Here is an 8,351-nt window from a genome sequence, read left to right on the forward strand (position 1 = left end):
ATCATCTGACCTTCGGCCACATGTCTCGGACACTCAGGTCAAGCGAGGGGCTGAGCTGTCGACCGATCACCACCTGGTGATGAGTTAGATCCGCTGGGAGGGGAGGAAGCTGGTTCAGACCTGGCAGGCCAAAATGTATCATGAGGGTCTGCTAGGAACGACTGGCGGAACCCTGTGTCAATGAGGTCTTCACCTCCCACCTCCGGTAGAGCTTCTTCCAGATCCCAGGGGAGGTTGGAGACATGGAGTCAGAGTGGACCATGTTCTCCACCTCCATTGTTGATGCGGCCGCTCATAGCTGTTGTTGCAAGGTCTCTGGTGCCTCTGCAACATCGCGTGGCGGTTGGGGACAGTGCCTCTGGATTGGCAAACCGGGGTGGTGGTCCCTCTGTTTAAGAAGGGGGACCGGAGGATGTGTTCCAACTATAGGAGATCACACTCCTCAGCCTCCCCGGTAAGGTCTATTCCAGAGTACTGGAGAGGAGAATTTGACAGATTGATCCTTAGATTCAGGAGGAGCAGTGTGGTTTTTGTCCTGGTCACGGCACGCTGGACCAGCTCTACATGCTCCATCGGGTGCTCAGGGGTTCATGGGAGTTCACCCAACCAGCCCACATGTGCTTTGTGGATCTGGAGAAGGCATTTGACCGTGTCCCTCTGGGCACCCTGTGGGGGGTGCTCTGCTGTTTGTGGATGATGTGGTCCTGTTGGCTTCGTCAAATCAGGACCTTCAGAGTGCATTGGGCCGGTTTGCAGCCGAGTGTGAAGCATCCGGGATGAAAATCAGCACCTCCAAATCGAAGGCCATGGTTCTCGACCGGAAAAAGGTGCCTTGCCCTCTTCAGCTCAGTGGAGTGTCCTTGCCTGAAGTGGAGTTTAAGTATCTTGGGGTCTTGTTCACGAATGAGGGACAGATGGAGCGTGAGATCGACAGACAGATCGGTGCAGCGTCTGCAGTGATGCAGTCGCTGTATTGGACCATCGTGGTGAAGAGAGAGCTGAGCAGGGGGGCAAAGCTCTTGATTTACTGATCGATGTACGTTCCGACCCTCACCTCTGGTCATGAGATTTGGCTCATGACCGAAAGAACGAGATCGCGAGTACAAGCGGCCGAGATGAGTTTCTTCTGCAGGGTGGCTGGGCGCTCCCTTAGAGATAGGGTGAGGAGCTCGGTCACTCGGGAGGAGCTCAGAGTCGAGCCGCTGCTCCTCCATGTCGAAAGGAGCCAGCTGAGGTGGCTCGGGCATCTTTTCCGGATGCCTCCTGGACGCCTAGCTGGAGAGGTGTTCCGGGCACGTCCCATTGGGAGGAGGCCCCGGGGAATTCCCAGGACACGCTGGAGGGACTACATCTCTCAGCTGGCTTGGGAATGCCTCGGGATTCCCCCAGAGGAGCTGGGGGAGGCATGTGTGGATCGGGAGGTCTGGGCGGCTTTGCTTGAGCTGCTGCCCCCGCGACCCGACTCCGGATAAAGCAGAAGAAAATGGATGGATGGTTCAACTTTATAGGGTCAGCATTACAATAAGGACTGGGGTCAAATTAACAGCAAAAAAGAAAATCAGATTAGGCATTGTGCTAAATATGCAAAATGTATCGGATATTGTGTCAACATAGGTACATATTAACCAACCATAGATACCAGTCCAGTCACAATGAGAAAATATTGAAAAAGAGGATTTATGATTTGCTAGTCACGCTAACCACAGTGAACCTTTCTTGACTCGTGTGATCTAATGATGTCAGCTGCACAGTTATAACAGGCAGGAGTTATGACTGAAGTAGTAAGACAGCGTTGTGCATCTTGGAATAAAAGCATTATTCTGGCAGAAAGAGACTCTGCCCCCTCCCCTTTCTATGACTACGCAAGGCAGAATTTTTCTGCTATTTAATAATTGTGTCGAGTCGTCTCACTTTATTTCGAGAAGATGAAGAAAGCAAAGTCAGAGAAATGTTTCTGCTCATAGGCTGCGGGTGCACGGAACGCCTTCAGCCTTAATGGAGAGTCTCTATTTTCGGGCTCTTCAATTAAGTTACTGTGCTGAGCTCGCTGATGGCTGTGGAGAATCTGTGTGCTGTGTGACCTCGTCAAACAATTTGCAGTGTAACGTTTTCAGTTTATTCTGGGTTAGTCCTGATGAAAGTGAGCACACAGGCTAATAGCTTAAAACGGTACAGTTTACTTCCGATGGATTTCCAAAGCGTGTAAACACTGCATTTACTGCTGCAGTTGTTTTGAAACTGAGTTTGCACAAAGAGGTTTTATTCATTAAAAAAAAGGAAACAGATACTTTTTTAATTACTACATTTTATCAGTATTCTCTTTTTCATCCACTGTACTGCACATACCAATACAGGTGGAAATATAAAGATTTCTGCTGAAACCCTGCAGTTCTATAAATCTTGTATAAGTCAAGATTTTGTTCCATCAGCACTTTATCCTTGTGTGCATGTGTGTGTGTGTTTTCCCCACTCCAATCTTAACACACACTCTTATCTCTAGTGACATAATTGCTGACTGTGGTGTTTTTATTTTTCCAGAGATGGTTTTTTTTTTATTATTATTAAAGATATTCTACCTTTCAGTCAATTTGCATTTCGCTCAGCACAGAAACAGAAATTGTCAGAGACTCATGATCTTCCCCAGTTCAGTTCTCCACTTCTTCACAAGTATCGTATCCTTGTGTACGTCTGTAACATCACAATGGAAACATCTGTTTCTGCCCATTTGTGATGCCTCTTATTAGGGGTGCCGGAAAGAAATCGATTCACGTCCAAATCACGATTCTTATTTATTACGATTCTGAATCGATCCAAAATGTCCAAGAATCGATTTTTAAAAAGCATTTTTTAAAAACATTTTCTTGCTTTCTCGCTGCGTGTACTGTTTGTCAGGCAACGGCTTCCGCACTACAGCGTCCCCGCGAGGTGGGGGGGGGTCTGGCGTGCTTCAAACATTCGAGAGCTGCATCTTAGCATGGCGGACGAAGAGCTAATTCAGCCAGCACCGTCTTTGCTGAAGGCAAATGTTTGGGCGCATTTTGGATTTTATTATTTGCTGCATAAGAAGGACCTTGACATGACTTATGCAGTGTGCAAAATCTGCAAAATGAAAGTCAAGTACTTCGGAAACATTTCAAATCTGCAAGCCCACATGCTACACCATCACCCGGAGCTAAAAGAGGGGAGCAGCGGTATCTGCCAACTACTGACCAGTGCTTCGCTAAACTACCAGCCAACTTTGAACAAGCAAAGCAGATAAGTAAATTTACATCTCGAATCACTTGATTAACCTTGTAAAGCTGCATTTTCTTAAACATAAACATTTTTTAAGTAATATAACTATTTCTCTGAGCTCTTTGAATCGAAAATCGATTCTGAATCGAATCGTCACCCCAAGAATCTGAATCGAATTGAATAGTGAGTTGTTGTACGATTCACATCCCTAACTCTTATTGTTGTGTTGAAGGTTTTCAGTGATGAGTTTTTACTGTATTTCCAATTGCGGTGCATGTTTAATGTTTAATATTTAATTTTAATGTTGACATGGCTCGTTTGACTACAAATAGATTGTGCAAAAAAAAAAAAAAAATGCTGGAGTGCATATAGCGTTATCATATGCTGTCATACCACAGTGAACGCTAAAGCTGGCCATGCACGCAACAGTGACAAGATGCTATACTGCCATATTGTAAATGTAACATAACACATCAACATAACAGAGAAGTATATTGCTGAAGAACTGATGAACTCATCCCACCTGCTCAAAGTGATGTTAATCAGTGAAATCACCTGCTGGAGTCAGTGGTTGCAAAGAAAACCTGCATCGTCTCGGCCCTTTCTGGACTAGTTTGGACACCACTGGTCTAAGCAGTGGGTCACCCTTTGATTCTAGTCTGCTTGAGGTTTCTTCCTCAAATCATCAGAGGGAGTCTTTCCTTAGCACTGTCGCCTGTGTGCTTGCTCTAGAGGTTGGTAAGGTTACACCTTACTTGTCTGAAGTACCTTGAGGCAGCTTTGTTGTGATTTGGCACTATATAAACTAAATTGAAATCGACTTGAACTGAACTGAATTGCTTCTTTCCAGTTGTCATAAAAAAGACGATGTCTGTTGACCCCTAAAAAGACCACAGCCATATTAAAGAGACATCTCTTGCACCACAAACAACCTTGAAAGAATGCAGTAAATCTCTCAAACTTCCCCTGTACTTGTGAAAATCTTCATTCTGAAATAAAAAAACTTTCATTCTGATCTAGTAAATGTGTTTTTCCTTTTCACACCTGGTGTTCCATTGTATTTGCTAGAGAAAATGTGGAGATGACGCGTCAAGGTGGCATACGATCAGAGGTGGAATAGTGAGAGACCAGTGAATATAGCATCAGTGTCTCACTGGGGACAGTGACAATCTAGGATCTAATCTGAGGTAGTTATTAGCATCTGCTGCCTGGCACCCAGTTCTACGGGGGTTTTAGTTATTTATCTATTGCTCCATATCTGTCAGTATTTGCATCCCATTCCCCATACAGAAGATTCATTCAACATGTGGCAAGACATAACCTCTTAATAACCCCCATGAGCTAGTCTGTCAAGATTACATCAGCTTTGTGCAGTGCACCTGATTGCATATGAAGCTATATGAAAGAGGTTAATATTTTGAAATTGATTCCTCAGAAAAGATGTTAAATGTAAATTACCTTAAGTGCCCAAACTTTAAAAGAGTTCTGATTTGCAGATCCTATGAGAAATAAAGTGTATTTGAGTTTTTGTGTCACTGTTGCTATTATATTTGTTTTCTAATCACATGACAGCAGCAGAAATTTATGCCACATTCACCACACTATGGAAAAGCCTTGCATCCTAATGAGTAAATTCCCTGGCAGACTGATCCACCTCCTGAAGTTAGCCATCTAGCTGTCAGAGCCAGGTGATATGGGAACATCCTCTTGACTTTTTCCAGTTCCTGGGGTCCTCAACACTGAGGCTCCTGCACTCTTGATCATCACAATGGAAGCGTGTAGAAACTGATAATGTAGTCATTTCCAGATAATGGAATAACTCCCAATAATGTTATAAGAATCTCCAGATATGTCCCTAAAACATGTAATAAAACCTGATAATGTAATAACTGCTCAACAATATAATAAAGTGCAGTTTCTAATAATGTAATAATTGCCATACCAATAATATAATAATTGTTATATTAACAGGATATTATTACATAGATTAACTCTATTTTTGTGGAATCCAATAATGTAAGAATTTCCTGATATTGTAATAATTTTGGCCAGTGCTGTAATAGCAAGGGACCAATTATTAGGACCAAATAGTAATGCTGTGTCGATGACCACCCACTATTGTTTCGCCTATTTTTCATTTTCATGTTATGCTCTTTTCATGTTAATGGCTACAGTTTTGTCAGTCATTTAAGACTGAAGTTAAATGTACATCTGTTAATGTTGTTATCTAAAGAGTGTGTTAATCTGTTCATTCAGTGATGGGTATTCATTGAATAGAATTATATAATTTCCTGATAGAACATTGTTTATTTTATGACAGAGTGGTGTACTATTCTATCAGTCACGTACCAAGAATTTCAAGTGTATATAGCAATTCGAATCTCAACTGTTACTAAAAAAAAGCTGTTTTATATAACTGTCATGCTTCATAACTTGCTGTGTGTTGAAATGAAATAAAGGAATATATACAAAATTGATACATTTGGAGTCCACTGGCATCTCCCAGCAGTGTTAAAAGCTCAGAGCACACTGTTTGATCACTAAAACTGTGGGGATGGTCTAATTTGAAATACAAAAACAATCCATTCCCAAAACCTGTAATATCAGCAAGTAAGGGGGCCAGGTACGCCAAAGTTAATGGCACCGGGGTTGGTTGAGACCAAATTATTGTTCTAAGTTCTAAGCAGGTTTAATGTTAAGGTGGGTTTAAGTATAACCAGCTGGGATGCTCAAATCTTGACAGAAATCTTAATGAAAAGAACATTACTCCCACCAGGTAAATATGTCTACTTTCTAACCCTTTCACAATTCTAATGGGGCCAAACGGTAATGTAAAATAGGCAGAATGAGAGTGGGTGGTTGTCTGCACAGCATCACCACTTGGTCCTAATAACTGGTGTCCTGGCCGCAGCTATTCCAAAAAGTAAGTCACCTTGGCTGCTCCCTTGTTTAGTCAGGGTTACCACAGCTGATCCGAAGTGGACCCGTATGTTAATTTGGCACAAACATTATGCCAGAAGTACTTCATGACACAATTACACATTACATGAAGAAGGGGCAGGGGTGGCCTTGAATCAGAAACCTTCTGCATTGGAAACAAGTGTACTTAACCGCTTGGCCAAGCAGGGAGGGGTGGTGGTCATTTATTTTTTTGTATCATTATGAGTTGCAGGGTTTTCCTGGGCCGTAAGCACCGGCAGTTGGCAAAATTGGCAGACAATACAGGAGCAGCACATGCATGTGAGTGCAGCCTGTGAAAAACTGGGCTGTTCTACAAAAGGGCATTGATACGTAAATCAACTGTGCACCCTGTTGATGAATAAATTAAAACTCTGATCAAATCTGATGAGAGTCTGACCTCAGACTGGAGTGACTGACATTTTTCAGCAGGACAATGACCCTAAGTACACAGCGAATATATCAAAGAAGTGACTTCAGGACAACTCTGTGAATGTCCTTGAGTGACCCAGCAAGAGTCCAGACCTGAATCTGATTGAATACGAGGTCTGTTAGAAAAGTATCAGACGTTTTTATTTTTTCAAAAACCTGATGGATTTGAATCACGTGTGCTTGCATGAGCAAACCTTGAACCTTTGTGCGCATGCGTGAACTTTTTCACACCTGTCGATTGCATCATTTTCTGGTAAGCAGCCTTTGTGTGAGGACATGTGTAGTGCACTCGGTGGATTTTCATTTCAAGGAAAAAGACGGAACGACTGGAGCAGCGCCGCATCAAATTTTGCCAGAAACTGGGCGACAGCCAGGTGGAAACCATTCAGATGATTCAGACGGCTTTCGGTGACTTTTCAGTCGTGTGACTATCCGAGAAATTGTGGAAGAGGTGGGCATGTCACAACATGTCCTGTGAGACTTCAACACAAAGGTGCTTTTGCTCCTCCGTCAGAAGCAGCATTAATTTCACAGCCACTCTTTTCATGGCCAAATCTTCTGTCTTCTACAGTGGAATGTACCAAAACAGTGCTCATGTCCACCTCTCAGATAGTCACACGACGGTTCTGCATCACCACAGTGTTCACTTTGAAATGATCTGGTCATTTCAGCGTGTTGATGGCCGACTGGAGCGTGGCTCGCTCTCCACCGTTGTGCGGACGTCTTTAAACCGGTTGTACCGCTCCTTAATCTGTGTGATGCCCACAGGATCGTCACTGAAAGCCTTCTGAATGATCCGAATGGTGTCCACCTGGCTGTTGCCCAGTTTCTGGCAAAATTTGATGCGGCGCTGCTCCATTCATTCCGTCTTTTTCCTTGAAATGAAAATCCGCCGAGCGCACAGCACACGTCCCACACAAAGGCTGCTTACCAGGAAATGACGCAGTCAACAGGTGTGAAAAAGATCACGCATGCGCACAAAGGTTCAAGGTTGGCTCATTTGGCAAGCACATGTGATTCAAATCCATCAGGTTTTTGCAAAAAATAAAAAGGTCCAATACTTTTCTAACAGACCTCGTATGTCTGGAGAGATCTGAAAGTGGCTGTACATCAATGCTCCCCATCCAATGTGATGGAACCTGAGAGGTTCTGCAAAGACGAATGGCAAAACTGCACAAAGATAGGTGCACCAACTTGTAGCATCATATTCGAGAAGACTTGAGGCTGTAATTGCTGCCAAAGGTGCATCAACAAAGTATTGAGCAAAGGGTGTGAATACTTACGTACATGCGATTTCTTATCTTTTTTATTTATAATAAATTTGCAAAAATAAAATTACAAAAACTATTTAATGTTGTCATTATGGGGTGTTATGAGTAGAAAATTTGGATGGATGGATGGATGGATGGATAGCTTTATTATCATTGTCATTGCAACAACGAGATTTCCACACTCACATTCCACAGACAAACAGCAATTAATCCACAATTATTACTTGTTTACCGTAATAATGGCACACATCAGAATTAAGACAACACATATACATTTGGCACTGTTTATGTGCACTAAACTTGAAACAGTCCGTTTTCCAAATTGAGGCGATGTGAGTGTGTGGTAGCTGCTGCAACTGGAGTTGCGCCGCCGCCAGCTTGGGGGAACGGGGGACATGCTGCAGTTAAAAACCGCGCAGCCCCCGCAGGGGAAAGGGGTGGTGTGAGTGGTGGCCG

Source organism: Thalassophryne amazonica, chromosome 3 (genome assembly GCF_902500255.1).
Source record: "Thalassophryne amazonica chromosome 3, fThaAma1.1, whole genome shotgun sequence".
Lineage (NCBI taxonomy): Eukaryota > Metazoa > Chordata > Actinopteri > Batrachoidiformes > Batrachoididae > Thalassophryne > Thalassophryne amazonica.